The sequence below is a fragment of the Falco naumanni genome, chromosome Z (genome assembly GCF_017639655.2).
Source record: "Falco naumanni isolate bFalNau1 chromosome Z, bFalNau1.pat, whole genome shotgun sequence".
Taxonomy (NCBI): Eukaryota; Metazoa; Chordata; class Aves; order Falconiformes; family Falconidae; genus Falco; species Falco naumanni.
In genome coordinates this window covers 75826125-75846666 of record NC_054080.1, presented here as the reverse complement: position 1 = coordinate 75846666, position 20542 = coordinate 75826125, and the positions used below count along the sequence as shown (strand labels likewise).

The following is a 20542-nucleotide window of genomic DNA, read 5'->3' as shown; positions in this document are numbered from 1 at the left end:
AAATTAAGCCCTACGCATTTCAAATGGATTCTGAGACTTCTGGCTGACTCGCTATTAGCAGAGCTGTCTCTTCTCCCTTTCGTCTCTCTCCCCCCACCCCCCTTTAATTCCTTCTATGTAGCTGGTTTTACTGCTGACATAAAAAAAGCAACACGCTGGGACTCAGGGAGAGACCTGGCATTGGGGGTGGCACTGCTGTGAATCCAGGCATGCCTGGCCCCACCACGGTGGGCAGGGAGGATGCTTGAAAGGGTTTGCTCTGGGCAAGGCCTGTGTCCTGTAGAGCCTGAGCATGGGTTGGCCAGGGATGCTCTGGTCCCTGTGCAGCCCACAGCTACTCTTGCCCGTTGCCAGTGTTATTTATGGCACAGGCTGCTGCTTTCCTGGGCCGTTTCCAGAGAGCAGAGAAGTATGCTCTCGGCTCCGAGGGGCTCATGGTGCAAGGGTAGGGGATAGTGCAGAGCATCTGTGGGAGCGGGAGCAGTCGCAGCACAGTCACCTTGACTTGCCTCTGGCGAAAGCGAAGGACTTTAAAGAGGCACAGGGCGATGACCTTGTAAATGGATGCATGACCCAACTGCTCCCCTGTGGCGTCAGCTGCTTTGTGTCCCTGATACTGGCTGTACAGTCCTGTGGGGCTGGGGGTGGTGGTTGCTGGGGTCTCATTTGCACAGCTGCATCTCAACTGTGCAAGCTCTGCTAGACACTGGTATGAGAAATGCTGTCAGCTTCCCCCTGCTCATCTTGTGTAGCTTTTCTTGGGATAGAACTCCTGTGGGACTTTACTGTGGCTACTGGTGGAGCTATTGCTGCCCTGGAGCATATTTTGGGAATGGGCTGTGAAGCTAAAGATGGTGAGCAGAAAGCACGAGAGCGTGGGTGTGGGGCACCAGCCCACCCATGACACTGGCTCGTGGAGGGATAGATGGCCTCTGCTTGGAAACCAAAGGCTGCTGCATCCTGGAGTGTGTGTGGGGTCAGGAAAGGGAGAGTGGTGACATGGAATAGGCTTAAAGGCCAGGGACAGGAAAGCACTGAATATTAACGTGTAAGAGTGAAAGTTTTCCAGGTAGTAAATGTGCTGAGGGAAATCTGATGGAGCTTGTGGACTAGGGAGAAGATAACAGCAGCTGGTTGATTGACCAAAGCTGGAAATGGCTTGCTGGTGTCTGAGGTTTGCAGCACTCTTACCTGCTGTTCTGTAATCCTGGTCAGTGGCAGCACGTTGTGCCAAGTTCAGTCCTGGCAGAGAACATCCCACATAGCAGCTCCTGCTGCTCTGCCTGCAAGCTTCAGATTATTAATTGCAGATGATATGGGGACTGCAAGCTTTGGGGAAGCTGGGCTGCACTGCTGTAACAGCCTTCCTGCTGAACAGGTCACTGCTCCTTGCACTGAAATGCCCTCAAGCACCTCCTCTTGTGTGCACCTCTTTTTGCCCCTTGGTCTTTGCTGCCTAGGCCCTATGCTTATCAGATCACTCTAAGATGTGGCCTCTTGATGCATGCAGCTCCCCTCTTGCTCTCCCTGTTGCAGCTTGCCTGGAGAGGAGCCAGGAGCTGCTGGAGGAAAGACTTCAGCATAAGAACAACATGGCTGGGTTTGGGTGTGCAAAGTTGGAGTGTTAAACTGTGGGTTTACACCCAGCACCTTCTGGGTGAAGACCTGGAGGCAGGTCAGCACCATGCAGACTTCTGTTGACACCCAGCACGTGGTGCTCATAGCCATATCTTCTTGCTGGGTGCAGCCCCCACTCCCCATCAGTGCCTTGTTTCTCTGGGTGCTCTCTTGTTATTTCCATGTTCGTTAATGCTGATACGCTCAATTGCATCAGCTCGTTTCCAGGGATCAAGTGCAATCCTGCACCTTCATTTGCATCCCCGCTGCCTAGCTGTTGCCCAGGCAATGCCAGGTGCTTTGACATCATTACCCAGCCAACTGGCATCCTCTCTGCCCCATTAACCTTGCCGTAATTGACTTTGAATTGAAGGAATGGTGGTGGGGGAGGACTGTGTTGAAACAGCAACTGTTTGCATCACAGTGGAGCAGGGCTCTTTGTTTTTTTGAAGGGAAAACTGTGGCAGTTGGTTATGGCTACAACTGGGTTTGGGTAGGGTTTCTTGCCCACTAGGAAGCCATGCAGTCTGTCTTGGTTTGCAGTATTTCCCCACCACCGTCTCCCATGGGAATTTGATGTCAAAACTCATCAGTAGTTGTCATCGGGGAGCTCCGAGGGTTTGTGGAGCAGAAGGATGGGGTTGGAGACGCTGATAGCAGTGGGTCTGTGTGGCCTGGGGAAGGGAAAGTGAATCAGGGTGTCGTGGGGCAGGTCTTACTGCTGTTTTGAGCCCTTCTATGGGAGAGGAGAGGTAGGAGATGGAATAATTTTTGGAAGCAGACAGGGACAATACAGCAGATAAAAATCCAGTTTGGAGTATCTGATTGTTTGTCAGGCACTGAGAAGTATCTTGTCCCCATTAGTGTGGTTAAACACTGCAACAGGAATATGAGATGGGAAAGGTCCAGCCCTGGAGATGCTCAGCCCTAACCTGCAGCAGCCCCTCAGTGTGACCTGAGCTGGCTGGTCCCGCTCCACCTGCATGGTATTAGGTTGAAATCGGGGCCAGTCTGTATTATTCTACAGCTCTGATCCTAAGTCCGTTCTGGTAACTAGCAGTAGTTTATTTCTTGGTTAAACTTTTTTTCTTTTTTAACTACAGTGTTGACCTAGGATAAAACTTCTCCGGAGTTTTTCATATTTAAATGTAGAATTGGCTTTTGTGGATGTTTTCTTTTTGCCCCCTTTTAAGCCAAAATCACCCAAACAGACGCTTTGCTACAGAATCTCTATCACTGAATTGGCATCTTCCAACAAGCTTCACTGCGCAGTTTTCTGTCAATTGGAGTGAATTTTATTTATTCACCTTCTGCTTGCGCAGCACCATGGTCGCCAAGTCTTCCTGCATTCGCTTGTGCTTGTGACTTGTGCTGGATATAATTCATTAGGTTTAATTGGGCTGCCCAAGGAGAAGGGTGGCGTGAGAGTGGGTGGATGGAGATCTCTGTGTCAGCTGCTTGATGGTCAAACCCAGCAGAACTTGTCCTGCTCCAGCAGACCCCTGTATGAGGCAGGTCTGTCCACTGTGGGCAAGTGCTGCACTTCCCTGTGCAAGAGAGGAGCTTCCCACATGCTTCAAAGTTGGGGCAAAGGGGTGCAATACTTCAAGCTTTACTGCCCCTTATTAAGGAATTATTCTTCATTATTTATTAATACTACTATTTAATTACTTATTACCTCTTACTTATTAAGAGAGGAGGTAATTCTGCACTGTGTTTCTGAGCTTTCCAAAAGGCAGGGCTCAGAAACTTGTGGCAGGAGGGTTTTCTTCAGCTCTAGGAGGTCAGCTGGCCTGATCTTACCTGTCCGGCACGGGCTGATTCTTGGCATTGCTTCATCACCTCATCCTCTGCAAGATGCAGGAGTCCACCCAGGGCCAAGCAGAATGGGGACTTCTGGCTGTACAAACCTTTAAGTGCTGCTGGGATGGGGTGATAGGGAAATTATTCATCCCCTCCAAAATAGGAGATCTTATTTGGGGGGTACCCTGGGGCTGTCACCCTGATTACTTTGTTACAGAAGTCTGATGGTTGGAATTGCTGGTGCTTGTGGGTGTTGGCTTTGGATTTGCACTTGGGTCCAACTGTCAGCTGGGAGAGGGTGTTTGAACCTTTGGTTGTCACAGTGGTTGGAGGCAGGTCAGGGCTGTAAGAAGTGGAGGATTAAGAGATCCCTGGGCAGCTTGATCTGGAAGCAGTGCGACTGTGTCTCCAGCAGCTTTCCTGGGGAGTTCAGGATCCTCATATCGCAACTGCAATCACTGAGCCATGCTGTGAGGGGGCATAGCTCTGCTTCTGTTTCCCCTAGAGCTAACCGAGCTTAGTATCAATTAGCAGCTTAATTTGTAATTAATAACTTGCTCTCTTTTTTTGAAATGGCTTGTGGAGGGAGCTAACACAAGAGGTTCACGCAGCCTGAAATGTGCTGCCATCAACTGCCAAGGAGCGTCCTGAGATTTTGGGGTGGTGGGTTGTTTGGAAAGCAGGGAAGCAGCCCTGGCAGAGGGGCATGATGCAGGCTGTCCTGGAGATGATTTGGGGGGCTCAGAAGTCTAATGCTGTTCTGTCTTTGTATCTAGGAGTGCTGGTTGGTAATCCTGGGCCAAATCTTGTTTTATCCTGTGGCACCACCGTGCAGAGATCCATGCTGGGAAGGTTTGGGCTTGGCTTGGTTGTGCCGTATTAAGAGAGGTGTGCAGAGCAGTCTGGGTGCTTTGCTGTCCTTCCATGCTTGCAATCCTGCTGTGACAGCTCGTCCAGCAGTGCTGGAGGTTGTCTGTGTGTGTGATGGGAACTACGAGGGCGATGGCAGAGCCATTGCTTCTCTCTGCCTGTGGCAAGCTCTTTCAGCAGCACAGGTTGCCTGTGTCCCAGAGCCTGCAGTCCAGCTTCCTTGCAGGTCTTGGTGCATTTCCCTTCCCTGTCCATATGGCTTATTGCTTTCCCAGCTGCACCAGCTCATGGTGGTGTGTGGGGACTCCAGCCTGCTGAGTGACTTTTGCACAGGGAGCAAAGGCCCCTGCAGTGAAGAAGTTGGGGCTGCCCTGCCAAAAACAGCAGTGAGTGAAGAGAGAGGCAGCTCAAAGATGCTGCCAGCCCAGGGCCGCCCAACAGGGATGATTTTGCCCTTCCTCATACCTTGTGGCTGTCTACCAGCTCTCGAAGTAGCCTTCCTGGTACTGTCCTGCAAGGAAGAGCTCGATGTGATGATGATTATCCCCCTTTTTCCTGCTCCCCATTGTGCTCCATCCTTCTCAGGCATGCCTGCTCCGTGTGAGCGGTCCAGAGGACTCCTGGCTTGCATGTGCCTCCTATCCTCTGCACAGTCTGTCCCTCTCACTTTTATTGGTGCCTGTACTTGTTGTAGAACAGAAGAGCTGTGGTTCTTTTTCTTCAGCATTTATTCCTGAACAACTGGTTGCTGCTTCATTTTCTGAGAACTCCAAAAGAGTGACTCTGACATGTTCAGGGAGCAAAATGCTTCGATGTTTCACCTTGCAGAGGAGACAGCCCAGTAAACGCAAAGAGGCTATGTGCAGCTGTGGGAAGCATTGGGGAATGGTGGCAGGATGCCAGCACTGGGGGATGCTGTGCGTGACCCAGGTCGGGTGGGACACCGGTGTCTGAGGGACAGCCAGTCTTATGTCACTTCATCCTTCTCTTCCCTGTGTGAGTGGTGTAGCTGGGTTTAAGTTGTTTTTTTCCATTTCGAGGCTTTTCAGTGCTCAGCTGTTTGAGACAAGCGTTCCCATAGCATTTGAGGCTTTCTCTGTGCAGGAAGAGATTTGCATCTGAGTTGCTTGGCATTCATTTGCCGTCCAGTGGGTCTCATGTCTGGAAAGGTCTACACTCGAGGCAAAAGCTGAGTTAATTTGCACTGGAAGGCGGGCACACTTTGTTTTGCATGTTGGCTTCTTCTTGCAGAAATCCCATTTGAGGTATTTGTTCTCTTCTATTATTGAAGCCATGTTACGGGGCATGGCAACCTCCCTGAAAGGCCGGGAAAAGAGAGAGCTAGCCTGAAAGGTGCAAATTAAACCTGTGCTCTGCTATAAACAGCAGTTGCACTGTTAATGTGGACCCTTCTCCAGAGTTTTGATGCTCTTTGCCTGCAACTTCAGGAAGAAACGCTCACAAAGACAGTCCTGTGGGAAGCAGAGCAGGCTCCAAAGTTCAGTTTGCAGCTAGATTGGATGAAACGCCTCTAAAATTCAGGGGAAAATTGCCAGAGGGTCTTTAACTCTCATTTGAGTCAGCTCATGAAATGATCAGACAGAGCACGGTGTTTTGGTACAGCTTGCCTAGGAAGAAGGATGCTTGGGAAGAGCAGCTGGGTCCAAGGGGCCCTGGTGCTGCAGAAATCCAGGAGAGGAGTGTGGGGAGGTGGCTACACTGCTGCATAGACTGGAGTTGTTTTGGTCTGGAACTTGACTACACAAAAATTCTGTTCTTCCTTACCTGGGTGCCAAACTTGGGAGCTGTGGGTCATCTCCTATGGCTTCCCATGGTTGCTTTCTTCTGGGGATGCTCCAGAGCCCACTGCCAGCTCCCAGCAGTGTGTGGTGTTCTTGCCCCTGGCTGTGCATCCCAGGGAGCCATCACCATCGACACCCCTGTGACCATGGGTGCAGCAGGAGGACTCCCAATGGGCTGGGGCAGAGACATCCCAAAAACATCTCTGCAGGGAAGGCAGCTCCAGCTACAAGTCTGGAGGAGATTAAAAGCAGGAGAGGCCATAAACCCGATTTCCTGTTTGGTGACTTGGAGCTCTGCTGTGCTTTGGAGGTGTTTTGCGTAGTCCCCAACTCACCCCAGCCTGGAGTTGCCACTGAGACCCCAGATACTTCTTTTTCATGCCCTGCAGCAATGTCAGCATAGTTTTGATGGGTAGAAGGTGATGGCTGTGAACTGGCATCAGCACTTGAGCTTTCCTTCACCTCCCCTTGTGCCCTGTCCAGCCCAGGAGGGAGCTGGGAGGGGCACCCATCCATAGTGACAGGCCCATGCCACTTGAGGAGGCGCTGGCACTGGTGGAGAGCCAGCTGTGGGATGCACAGGGTTAACCAGACATTGACAGTAAACAGGAAGAGAGGACAAAAGCAAGTCTGCTGTAATTATGTAGCATTTATTATTAATATGCTGGAATTGCTGGAAGCAGCCTCTGTAATGTGAATACTGATACAGAGGTTCAGAAGACAATTTAGCTCTCATCTGTCTGTTTATTAGCTCCCTCAGCTCTGGTGGGCAAAAAATTAAAGCCTCATTTGCTACTGCCTTGTTGCATCCCCTCTCCCCCCCCCCCCCCCCAAACTCCTTTTTGTTTCCATAAAGAAACCTGTTCTTTGTTTGTCCTCCCACCAGGCGCTGCAGTGATGCACGCCGTGATCCTGGATAGCAAAGCAGACTTTAATCCTTGACCTGAGCCTGCCTGTTTGCAAGGCAGGGCCCAAAGCATGATGCTGGGCCGTGCGGAGCTGTTGCCTTTCCAAGAGCAGCACAGCTGTGGCTGATGCTGGCTTGGGATGTCCCAGCTCCTGCATGGCAGAGATGAGCATCCTTGGGGCAGCAGCTTTAGCAAGACCATACTGCATGCGCTGGTGAAGCTTGAGGTCCCCAGTTTATAGAGTGTTTTGATGAGGGGGGAGGGCAGGGGAGCTATGTGTTTCTTTAGGAAGCTGGCTAGGAAATATTTAAAGGTTGCTGCGGTGGAGAGAGCAAGAAGTTGTTAAACCAGCTGTCAGGAAGTGCAACAGGTTTCCTTTTTCTTCTGTGGCTTGGTAAGATCTGCCATTCGAACGTCTATCCAAGTTTCTGAGCTTCAGCCTGGGTTTTCTCTGTGTATCCTGAGCCTATAGGACATCCATTCCCTTATGTATTATACAGTAGTTTAAAGAGGATTAAGACAATAGCTAATCTAAATGATGAATGATGTAGATTGCTCAGCTTCTGAGCCACCGGGGTTTTTATTGCACACAGATTAGTGAGCTCAGTAGCTAAATATTGGGGCAAACAGTATAAATCCATGCAGATAAGCCTCTCTGGCTTGAATAGGATAGAGGGATTTCGAAATGGGCTTCGACACCGCTCTGCATCTTGTCACAGTGTCTGCAGCCTCATTGCTGACACGACGGATGGAGAAGGAGGCCCGATGGCTGCTGATGCACAGCCCGGGTGGGTGAGGAAATAAAGCATCCAGTGCTTATAGGTCCATATATCCGTTATCGGATATGGATGGTGGCAGGAGAGGGAGGGGATCAATGCCACTCGACTCCCTGCCACTGGAGCTGGCTGTTTCCTTGTTGAGCCTGGGCAGGGGCTGATCCATCCTCTGAGAGAGCAGCCTGCAGCAGGATAACGTGAGCTGGTGATGCTTTTATTGCATAAACGGGCTGGTGTGGCAGGTACCTGCCCATCCGTCCCAGCATCAGCGCCGGGACAGTGTTGGCAGCCCCCAGGGAGCGTGACCCATAGGAGAGAGCTTTTACTGGAGTGGAACTGGCAGCGGGTTTTTCTTAAGCTCTGAAGCTGAGGGGTTTAAATCTTTTATTTATATGTCTGGTCGAGTCTGTCAGAGTTGTGTCAAATATTTTTGACAAGCAAAAATGCCATTTGCTTCAGCTTAATGAAAAATGATTCCCCACCCCACCACCCCAGGAACTAAAAGAATTGTAGTTTCAGTTGCAAACCCTAAAAGCTCCTCAGGAGAAAAAAAAATAACACCAACACAAAGCAAAACTGAAAAAACCTTCCGATAGTTGTGGGAGTTGGCTGTTGGAAGAGACTCTGTTGGTGTTTTGGGTCTGCGTAAAAGGAGGGTCTGGAGAGCATTCAATCATACAATATCTCCTTTTATGAAGCTTTCTGGGCATATTATTCTAATGAAGTTTAATGGCACTGATTTCTTCATCTTAACTGAGTGTGTCTTTTCCCAGTCCCACATCATTTTAATTCGTTCCTCTTATGAGAAGTATGAGAGCCGGGACTGGCTTGACTCAGTGCAGACGGATAACCGTCCTGGTGGTTCTCATCCCTCTTGGTGGGGATGCAATCTTCCTGTCATCTGGCTGTCTGAGGCTGAGGGATGTGTTGAGGCAAAGCTTGCATCAGGACCAGGATTTGTCAGAGGACCTGTTCTTGAATTTTCCCTGCTCCTCTTGAAATCATTTGTTTTCTGCCATTTAGTAAGGATCTGTGTGAACATCATGGTTTGGCTAACACATTGCGTCTAGACTGAGGTCCAGTGGTTAAGTCCTGTCTCCTCCTTTTTCCATTTCCCTCTTCCCAGGCTGAAAAGTTGTGGTCTGCTTGATGTGCCCTGATAGAGAACCTGTTTTGTTCTCCTTCCCCAGTACCTATTGTGGTCTCATTACTCCCTTTCTGAGGTCTGAGAACCACAGCTGTGTGTGGTGTCTAAGTGGCAGTTGCATAGTAGACTTGTATGGTGGCAACATGGTCTGGTTTGTGGCAGAGGGGTGCTGGACCCTGTGACATAGCTCATCTAATCTGCAGGACACAGGTACAAGCTCTGTTGGGAAATGCAGGGTGGATCTGTGTCTGGGTTTTATCTGGTGTCTTTGTTGAGTGAGATCTGGGTTAAAATTCAGCCTGGGTCGTGGCTGGCTGTGAAGGTCTGGGTGCCACAGCTGGCACTGCACATTGAACCCCCAGCTGGGTGGGTAGCGTGGGGCTGAGACACAGGATGCTGCAGTCAGGGCAAAAAGTTTTTTGCATTTGGTTTTTCCCTTCCCCTCCTGAGATTCGGGTGAGGCTGGTTTTGTCTGAGCCCTCCTTTTTGGGGACAGATCTCCCTTCTCCATAACCTCATCCAAAGCTCAGCAAGGGAGACCCTTGCCTGGGGATCAGCTGGGAGATGGGTAGGGCAGTGGGACAAGCCTATGAACACGCACCACTTAATCCCACAGCTGAAAGGTTTGTCTGGTGTATCCTGAGTCAGGATCAGGCTGTGTCACAGCCTGGTCCCCTGCTTTGTGTTGTGTCCCCTGGGAGCTGTCAGGAGGCTGCCTGAGCCGTGCGGTAACATGGGTCTCGGGGATGCATGCAAGGTCAGGAGTCTGCTCAGAAATGAGATTGGTGATGATGCCACCAGTGCTGACAAATGGCCTGTCATTAATCTCTGACTCACGGCAGCGGAGAGGGCAGTGGTGGAAGAAACCCATGAGGTCACTCGCAGCCTCTCTCCCCAGGGAGCTGCACATAACTTCCACCCCGAACCTCTCCAGATGGGGTGGGCACCCATCCCCAGGGATGGTGGGTCTTTTCCTACACGCCTGCCCTGAGCATGTTTGTGTGCAGGTGAAGGTGCATGATATCACTCCAGTCTAGCTCCCGTCAAGCTCCTAAGCATCTGTGAACCAGCCACATGGTGCAGGTGGTGCAAGCCCTGCAGCCCCTGTTGGGGACTGGTTCCATCAAGTGGCACAGCACTGGCTTGGCAGTGGTGCAAGCAGGATGAAGGTTGAAGCAAAGCTTGCATTACCAGCGTGATGCAATACCATTGTGATATGTGAGGTGCTGTGCTGCTAAGGAGATGCTGCAGGGAGCTGGGGGAGACCAGATCTGGGGTGCCCAAACCCTGGGTCCGCTCCTCCAGGGCAGGACATTGCCTGGGGCCACTTTGCTGGGTGCTCAGCCCTCTTGCAGAGCAGCCTTCACCTCCTCTCTTGCTTTTTGAGTCTCCCTCCCTGCTTTTTACAGAAAGGAGGTCTTTCCTCAGGTGTAAAAGGCTCCTTGAAGAATACAGCCAAAACAGCCAGAACCTCCTGTGGTAGTGGACACTGGTGGAGATGCTGTACTCACTGCTTAGCCATGCTGGCAAACTGCACTGGGCTGAGCTGCAGTTCAGGGCTGCTGTTGATGCTATGCGTACAAACTTTGCGTGCGTGTGGGAAGCAGGTGACTTTCTCCTCTGAATTATTTGGGTTTTTTTAATCTCTTTCCGGAGGAAAGGAGACACAAGTTACTCTACCTCTGACTCTCTGCAGACGCGTGAGCCTCTTGGCTAGTGCTGGGGAGTGGCAGAAGACAAGGGCACATGGGATGAGATTTCCTTGCCTGAAGTGGTGGAGAAGGGTGCGCTGAAGGGGGTGAGGAGGTGCTGGTTTTGGGGGTGCAAGGACTGCCACCAGCCCAGGCTGCTGCAGCCACAGCACAGCCTGAGCTGTGCCTTCAGGATCCTCCCCCTCCACCTTTGCTGAGCTACAATTTCATTTTTCACTTTTCTTCCATCTCCTCTTAACTGGAAGAAGTCCTAAATAAAGTTGCTGTCACTTTTATTTATGGGCGCAGGGGAAGAGATGGACAAAAAGCCTGTGTGCTCCTGACAGCTACAAAGCAGCCGGCTGTTTTTCTTCGCTCGTGTTGGCAAAGCAATTGATCTGGGCACAGGCAAACACCCTCCTCGGGTGTGTGGGGCTCCATGTCTCCCTGCCTGGGGGGGTTCGGGAGGATGGATGGGAGGGGTCTGCACATCCTGGCTGCTGGCCATGGGGCTTTTGCAGGGCCAGGCTTGTCTGGGAACACCTGTCCTAAAGTCCTGGACCCCAAAAAATACAGATGCATGAGCTTGCCTGCCTTAAAAATCCATCACAGGCTTCTTGTCTCCATCTTGATTGGTTCCAGTGAGGTCAACTTTTTTTAATAACTTCTGGACTTCGGCAGGGAAAACTATTTCCTTCAGGAAATAATATAATTAAGGTTGCCTGACACTTCTGATTATAAGCCCCTGTCTTCAGTTGCTTGAAACTATGCCAGCCTTTAACCATTTGGACTGAAACTTCACATGTCTCTGCCTCCGGCTGAATTTTTTTGGAAAATTTTAGCAAAGAAGGTTTTAAGCTGCTCTCAGAACACAGTTTGGGGCAGAAAAAGGCACTAATTTATCCACAGCTTAAAAAAAAAAACCAAACCAAAACCAAGAAAAATTCTTGCAGTTTGTGCTGAAGCAACCCTAGCATCTTTGCACTGTGAGACTGGGTCTGGTAGTTATGGGGAAGGTTTTCAGCCAGGCGTCAGGGATCTGCATGTTCCTGACGCCATGAAAAGCCACCTTCCCTGTGCCAAGTTGCAAGCCTCTGAAAAACACTGCTGTGTGGGTGTATTATATATAGCGTGTGCGGGGAGGTAGCAGCCGCTCTGCTCCCACAGCAGGAACTACGCTGCTTTGAGCACATGTGAGTGCAAAACCTATGCCTGCCCTAGCTCTTGCACAGCCTTGCCACTGGGAAACTGTGGGCCCCTTCTGTTGATGCAAGTAAAACTCATCGATCCCTGATTGACATAGCCCTGCCTTATATTGGGAGGAAAGATTTTTGGCAAATGCTGATTATCTGTGTTTGGTTTGGGTTTTTTTGTTTGGTTTTGGTTTTTTTTTGGTTTTGTTTTGTTTTTTAAAGAAGTGATTCAGTTATCCCTTAGCCCTTGCTGTAACATGCAGATGCATCATGCGGGACGTGCAGCATGCAATGGATGGATGCTGGGCTTCCTTCAGCATTTTGCACAGACTGAACAGTTAGTGCTTTTGCATTGCAACAATTGCAGGTGCCTCCTAACTCAGCTTGTTGCTACATAAATGGCCAAAATGAGTATTTATGGGGGACAGCTCTGCCAGGTCCTACAAAGCAGGTGTGACATTGATGAAGTGTCCTGATGATGCATTGCTGGGACCCCAAGTCCCCGTGATGCAGAGTGAGCTCAGGACTGGTGCCAGCCCTTCTTCAGGGACCTGTCCCAGGACTTATCCCAGTTCTGTGGCTGGTGATGTTTGCTCCTTATGTGAGCCTGCCTGAGCTGTGGTCAAGGCTGTCCCCTGTTTTGAGGTACTCTAGCTCACAGATCTTCCCACTGGCTCAGCAGTACTTCATGCTGTGAGCCAGGTCCTTCAGATGGTGACCTGCTTTGGGCCTGCTGAGCTCCTCCAAAACCCAATTTGACTTCAGCCTGGTGTTCTTAAAAAGCAAATCCATGCTTCAACTGCCATGGGGAAAACTGGGCTGCTGGACCTGCGGCAGGGCTGGCTTGTCCCATCAGGAGAGTGCACAGAGGTGACAGAGGTTGTCAGTCCTTTCCAGATGAGCAGGTTCCAAGGATATCTCTCAGCAAAGGCATTGGAATTTTGTACTTTGTATGCAGCATAACACACTGTCCCTACGAGACTTGTGTCCGTACAGCTTGAGCAAAGGATGCTGCAAAAACCTCTCCAAGGGTGCTCATGCTAAACCCATCTCTCTTGTCATATTCCTGCCAAGCTGGAGCGACAGCCCAGGCGGGTCCCTGGCAGGTAGTGACAAACGAGCCTTGCTGCTTGCTGTAGCCTGGTGTCCTCTGTTCCTCTTCATCTGTGGGTCAAAAAAAATGCCACCAAAACTAAGAAGTTCCTTTGGCATTGCAGAGCAAAGGGAGACTTCGTGGGGAGGAGCCCTCTCTCCTTGCCAGTCACTTGTCAGCTCTGGGGTGCCTGGCAGAGCAGCTCTTGAGTGATGGGGCGTTGCGGGTGTTGGGCTTGGGGCAGCTGGAGTTAAATTTCTTGGTGGCTGACACCTGACAAGCATGATAAATTGCAGCACACCATGGCTGCTGGCATGACAAACAGTCTGCTTCCCTCCTTTTAAGCTCTGGGAAAACTTTTTAATTATTTCCCAGCACTTTGCAAATGAGGGTTTCTCCACCAGGCACCCAGCACAGTTTTGGGGGGGGTTATATATTTATTTAGGTTCTGTAGGCGAGTGAGGGGTGGACGGGGGTTGTAGTTTGGGTTATGTAGCATCCTCCCTCTGACTCACCATGGGCTTTGGATGGGGTCCTGGGGAGGGCTCTGGTGAAGATCACTGGCTCAGGGTTGGGTGCTAATTAAAGCATGTGGTGTTCCAGGCTTGGAGCTGCTGTCACCCTCGGGAAAGATCTCTGCAGGAGTGACTCCCTGACTTGCCTTTTGCAAGTGGAGTTTGGCTTCTATTTTTCAGTTTTAATAATGCGGAACCATAAGACTTTTTTTCCCTCCTCAAAACATTTAAAAAGGAGGGGCGGGGGTGGGGGGGGAACAACACAAGCGCAGCCACAAGAGCTAGATAATGAGCACGGGTCTCAACTGATAATTTGTTTGTCTAACACGAAAAGCTTATTTCTAACTGAGGGCACCACTCGTTACGGTAATGCTTCAAACTCCATCTCACTAGGCAGCATGTCAGATGTAGCACGGAAAGTCTCTCTCCCATTTCCAGTCCTCAGTGTCCGTGCTGCAAAGCCATACGTGCATGCTTTCCTCATCACGCTCCCGGGTTCAGTCAGATTGGCCTCTCCCTGCATGGTTTAACACGTGTGTGAGGCTTTGCAGGATTAAGGCTTAGGCAGTACAAGATCTCATGGGCAAATGCCTTGGTGCTGGGCTGACATTTTAGTGCTGCTATGCTGTTTTGGCTGGGGAACATTACTGTCTGTCTTTAAAGAGTATCAGGGATGCTCCAAGCTGCAGTATTTTTTTAACCCCTCTCCCCTTTCATCTCTCTAAATTGAAATAATTAAGCAAATGCACGCTTTGGGGCTTGACTGTGATGCTTATGTAGGAGGGCTCTTCATCTGACCTAGCTTTGTGTTTGCACCAGTTACCTGCAGTTCTCAGGGCTGGAAGACGGATACTCCCCACCCTTGGTTGTTTTGTAAACCTGAAGTGATGGCAGAGCTCTACCTGGTAACCTGACAGGTTCTCTCTTCTGTTTTGTTGAAGAAAATCCCAGATCTGAGCTGCGAGGATTGGTCAGAGCTGTGAGGATTGGTCAGGCATCCAGAAGAATCCCCTGGACGTTGATGAGAAATAGGGGACACCCCAAGGACTCTGGACTGGTGGAGAGGTAAGAGGTGGATTAAAACAATTGCTCACCTTGTTTGTCCTCTGTTGGTGTGCTCTGGGCCACCTGGTTTTGTTGGAGTTGCAGACCATGTGTCTTTTTGATAGGATGGCATTTATTAAAGCGTGGCAAAAGGCTGCTCCTGGCTCTAGCACGTGAAGCAGCCCCATGGCTGCTGTGCAAAAAGGGCAGATGATGACAGAGGTTATTTAGGTTGTAAATGGCCGGGTTTGGATGAACAGCTTGGAAAACACACGTGTCATGGGCTGCACACAGGAGACTTCTCCACAGAGATCCCTCCCACTTGAAAGCCCTTAGGGCAACTCAGGGATGCATGGTCTAACTGGGGTAGCAGAGGTTCTTTGATGGCTGAACTACTCGGGAGCAGGTAAGTGTCACCCAGCCCTGTTTTGTGGTGTCACCTCTCACAGAAAAGCACAACTTCAAGCTGTCAGGTCTGCTGAATCTTCTTTCTCCTTTGCTGCACTGGGGGCTGCAGCATCGTGGATGTGATGAACTTCCCTGGGCTCTGCTCTGCTGCAAAGGACTGCATCCCCTTAGCAGACCACTACCATCACCAGCCACGGTCAATGGGTTACCTCACCTCTGAGACCCATTGCATATGTGCTTTGTATGGAGCTGTGGTAACACAGTGTTGCCTGAGTAGGGGTTTGGGGTCATCTTCTCCCTGGTGGAGCAGGAGGAGGGGCCTGTGGATGGGGGTGCCCCATCTGGGGATGCAGACCCTGCAGAGCTGTGCTGGGGAAGCCGGTGCTTGCTGGTGCTATGCTTGAGAAATGAAAATTATGAATTAAAATTTTACAAGTCTCTAAACGCCAGGCAAGGACATCTTAAGTGGGAATTGTCACCATTTGACTAGCACAGCCTCCCACTTAGCTAAAACTGCATGACTTTAATTATGTTGATCTTGGAAATGTGATAGCTTACAATGAAGAGGAGAACTGTTAGCCAAAATAGCGTGAAGTGTTATGCATTTTCCTTTTGCAGCTCCCCTGCCCTCTCCCCTGCTGCATCATGCTTCCCAGAGGTGTTTTGGAGCTCCTTTCACCCTAGATCAGCAAAGTCCTGTATCCTCTGAGCCACAGTCAAGGGCAGAAATGCTCCCTGTGTGCAAGGATGAATGCAGGCTTCAGAGCTAAAAGCTGAAGGTTAAAGTACCACGGGGGTACTGATGGAGCTGCAGTGGGGAGTGGGCTGGGGTCTGGGCATGCGGAGATGCTCTGCAGCAGCAAAAGCCTACCCTCAGCATTGCCAGGTGGTGGCATGTGTGGAATGGTGTGGGCTAAGAACCCCATCCCTTCCCGCCTCATCCCTGGTGTGGACTGGCCCACCCACAGGACTCCTCGCAGCTCTGCAAATAGAGCAGCTCGAGGAGGGTACGTCGCTAATAATACCAATTACTGTTACATGCTGGCTACAAGGTACACTGGCAGTAATGGGATCCAGGGGGATGAAATGAAAGCGCTATAATATGGTGAGATAAATTAGTGTTGCAAAATTAGCCATGGGTCTAGTCAGGGATCTGACAAATGTGTCGCAGCTTCAGTACAAGCTCTGGGCGCTGCTGAATTGGATTTAGTGGCCCAGAGCAAAGCAGATGGAAGCAAGGGAAAAGAGTTTATGAGGGGTCTCCGTACACACATGCTAATGGTTAACGCTGCTTGTTTCTTCCTCGCTTTGCTGAATGATAACGTCCCCTGGTGCCCGCTTGTATGCGGCACTGGAGGAATAAGAGCCCAGCCCTGTTGATGTGCTGTTGGAGTAGCTTGAGCCTGGCAGAGGGATGGGATGGGAAGGGGGCTGGGGAAGCAGCAGCAGACTGGTACTTCTTGGTGCCTCAGCTGTCAGTCCCTGCCCAGTATCATGGCCATGGGCTTCCTTGCCCACGTTTGCCCCCAAAGGGAGCATTGATGGGGTTTGGGTGGGATGTGAGGCAAGCATCATGTTTTAGCTTTGTAGGGAGGGTAGAAAGCTGGTTTCTGCTTCCCATGTTGCAGCCTGACCTGTTTTTCCATGGCCAACTGGACTCTGGGGCAGAAGGATGGAGCTTTGCCTGTTCACCAAGCATGTGCAGCCAACTCTTTCCAGCCCAGATGCACATGTTATCCTTCCCTCTTTGAGTTAGAGGGTGGAAGCCAGGAGATGCTTTTTGTGCTGCATGGAGGCTGGAAGATGGATGTGGCCAGTTCCAGTAGGATCTGCTTCCTGGTGGCTGGTTAGGACAGGCTCCACTGGAGGGACGCGAGTGGTCCTGTCTGAGCGATGGATGGCCGGCAATTTGTAAATGCAGGCTAATTGCATGCTTAATGGCTGACGCATTACACAGGATCTAGGGAGGGTCAGGCATAATTTAGGTCTAGTTTGATAAGGCACATCTTGTGGCTCACTTAATAGTAATAGAAAAGGGGGAGAAAAATTCTGAGTATGCTTTGTAGTGCTCTGTGGTGGAGCTGGCAGGGCAGCGGGGGGTGGGCAGAGAGCTTGCAAGGGGGTCCTTGCAAGGCCGCTCCAAGTCCTGCCATGACGGTGGTGCAGGAGGTATGGTGGCTACACGGCAGATGTGTCTGCAGGAGGGGACCAGCTTGTCACATCCCTGGGGATGAGATTGCAGAGGGCAGTCTACTGCCCTCTACGGTTCTGCAGAAGCACCAGTTTGAGCAACAAATCCCAAGGGATTGTCTCAGCACTGCCTGGAGCATCCCAAGATACTTGAGTGAACTTGTGTGCTGAGCCCATGTGGATGGGGACCTGAGGAGACGAGCTCCAGTTTGTGGGAGCTCAGCCTGGCCACTGCCAGCAGCCCGTGTGTCCTCTTGCTGCAGGAGCAGCGAGTTGCCTGAGGAGCAGTGGTGACACTCTTAGGGTATCTTGGACCCCAACCAGACCCAGGGCTACATTGCCCTAGCAGAACCAGCGGGGTGTTGAAATGCAGCAGTGGAGGGAGCCCATTCCCTCGAGGTTGCTGCCAGAGAATTTGTGATGTGGGACCACAGCAGGGAGCAGCAGGACAATGAGCCCGTGGTTGGAGTGCCAGTAGCAGCATAAATAGAAATACAGCTTCTCAGGTTCTTGTGCAGCAATGATATATCTTGTTTCTATTGACTTTCTTAAACCTCTAAAATACATTGTAGATTGATCTACAAATCTGCAAAAAGCACCTGTTTTTTTTTTTTAAAGTCTAAAGCAATTTTCTGCCTGCTCCTTGTGGTTGGCTCTGAACAGACACATGTTCTCTTGCCCTATTTGAGGCTGGCATGCTGCCACAGTGGTAGGAAGTTTACTAATACTTGAGTTGGATCGATTCAAGCCCATTATCTGGGCTGCCTGGGACTCAGCGGCGAAGGGAAAAAAAATATTCTCCCCAAACGCATCAAAGCTCTGCGATAAGGACACACGCTTGAGCTCTATTTATAGATGGACAGATGTCTTGCCAAAGCTCTGCTGATGTCACTTGGTTATGCAGTTTTTGAGTGTTTAGTGGTGTTTGGGCCTGAAGAAATCTGTTCTGCCTTCTGACTTGGGTGTGTTCCCTCCAGGCAGTACCCACGGTGGTACTGCTTCTAGGTGGGTTTTGTCCTTCTTCTAAGTAGGGACTGGCTTCTTAGATGGAAAGAATGAAGTGGCTGAGAGGTCTTGTTGGTACTCATGGAGCTGATAACCAAGACAAGGTCTGACTAGCCATCTTTCATCTTGTTCTTGCATCTTCTTAGACTCACAGGGACTCTGGAGATCTCTATAGTAGAACTGCCACCAATGCTACATCAGATGTGCCTGTCTGGCCAAGTGTTCATAGCTTAAGTATGGACATCCCCCATCTCAGCTGGGCCACCCTCCCAGCAAAGAGGTTTTTCCTGCTGTTCACCCTAAACCTCCCAAGCAGCAATGTGTGGCCACTGCCATGTTGCGTCTCATGCATCTTCCTCCTTCACCAAACACTATCAAGTCCATTTGAATCAGTGCCAGCCGTGCAAACTGCATATTTGGAGTGGTTCCTCAGGCTGGCACAGGTCTTGCAGTGAATATGTACATATATCTTCAGTGGGTAGTATGGGTTTTGAGGTGATGGTGGAAGGGGTGGGGGGTGAAATGGCTCACCAACTCCAGAATCAGTTCCTGGCATGAAGGACTGCCTGTGCTCATATGGTAGAGTTGCTCCTTATTTTCTTCCTTATAGTCAAGAAAATGGGCTTCATTTGTGTTAAAGTGTTGTTAAAGATGCCGTGCTGGTTTTTCCTTGGTTATGACCCTAGGAAGCAGTGGCCTGATGTGACATTGCAGCCACAGTTTTTCACAAGAGACTTGCAAAACTATGCAATTTGGAATGGATCTTGGATGTCTCAAGCCCAGCAGAGGCTCTGCACTGAGCAGGACACTGAGCTGGGCCATGGGAGCTCAGGGCTTTACCCAGCCTTCTGAAAGCCCCTGTGTACAGAAAGAGGATAGGCTGTTTGGGCCACTGTTCCAGTGCCTACCAGTGGACTCTCAAGGAGAGAAAAGGTTCTCCTTGCATCCAGTGGGAAGCTTTTGTTTCAGCGGCTGCCCACTTGTCACTCATCCTCTTGCTATGTGTTGCCGCGAAGAGCTGGCTCAGTCTTCTCAGCTCCCCTAGCTATTTGAGTGGCCCTGACTGAATTTGCTCCACTTAATCAACATGTATCTGGTCTTGGGGCTCCCAAAAGCAGCAGTAATGTCTTGACGTGGTCCGAGTGCTGTATGAGCTGATGACTATGCTGCTGCTCCTGTAGCCCAGTGGGCTGTTGCCCTGGCTCCTGCAGGACTCACTGCCTGCCATGACCCACTCTGGCAGGGGGTGGGTGTCCCAGTGCCCAAGCCCTGCACCACACCATGGCAATGGGCTGGAGGTTTCATAGGAAGTGCTTTTATTTCAGGCTTCAGTGGATTGTGGCTGCAGGAGGGAAGGAGTTGTCCATTGACAAGTTTGGGATCAAGACCTGATTTTTCTTGGTTTTTTTAACACATCGGCTTGGTAAGGTGCAGGATAGTCGCATGATGACTTCTGGCTGCATGCCATTCCCAAGCCTGGGAGAAAGGAGATTTTTCCTCCCCAGGGTGTTCATAATGTGTCTGCACAGCTTCTGCAGAGCACTCTGAGCATCCCTTGCTCTCTGCTTGGTTTTAGTCTGTCTCCAGGGTGCTGCTTAGCTTTGCTCATATATTCCTCTGACGAGTGGGCAAGACAGGAAGCAAATACCTTTGTTACAAAACCGCATATGGGCTTTCAATGGGTGATGACACTTCCTCAAGCTATCTGTCTAGTGAATACGCTTTCCCCTGCTTGTTTATATTCACAGGAGTGTTACTTAGCTGCTCAGGTGGGCCATAGATGTCAAGAAAGATATCAGTGTCAGGCAAAGGCTTTAATGCAAGTCTTCCTGCTGTTCTGTGTGATGCATGGTGGATGCCTGAGGACCGTGGGTGTGGGCAGGGGACAGTCTGCTGGCTCTGACATGGGAACTGTGGCTCCAAGAGAGACAGCAGTAGTGCTTTGTGGGGAAAAAAAAAAAAAGGCAAAAAAAAAGCAGAGGTGACTTTGTAAGGCTGGCCTGGGATGCTGAGCTGCAACATGACCAAGGTGATCATTCAGTAAATGAGGTCTGATGGGGGCAAGCAGTTTTTTCCAATTAAAAGAAAGAACCATCAGCAAGAGGGACTGTACTTCCTCTGAAACCATTTCAGATGGTGTCACAGCTGCTGTGGGTCTCACAGCTCCTGGAGGACCACAGTGGTGGACACCTGGTGCTCTGCACAGTGGAGCTGGGGATTGCAGGGCCACAAGTGTGTGGTGCGTTTGCCTGGGGTAGGACGTGCCCCACTGAGTTCTGCCTCTGAGCCGTGGGAAATCATTGTCAGCCTGGAGATGGGCTTAGGGCTGTGCAAAGCACGGACGGGGGAAAAGTGTAGACCTGCCTTCTTGTGGTCCCCCTGAATGCCCATGGGGAAGGAGTGCTGGTGGGGATCCCCTGGAAAAGCTGTTCAGCTGCGATGGAGATGGGCAGGATCCCACGTCTGGGTGGGGACAGAAG

General features: G+C 50.6%; 1 protein-coding gene across 2 annotated transcripts in view; it reads left to right on the top strand.

Annotated features, from left to right (window-relative positions):
* Positions 1–20542, top strand: part of CNTFR (ciliary neurotrophic factor receptor) — a 210133-nt gene that overhangs the window by 40561 nt on the left and 149030 nt on the right. For both annotated transcript variants that reach the window (XM_040580789.1, XM_040580788.1), the window contains exon 2: positions 14357–14480. The gene's annotated coding sequence lies outside the window, so the exon portion shown is untranslated. The remainder of the gene's footprint in view (positions 1–14356; positions 14481–20542) is intronic.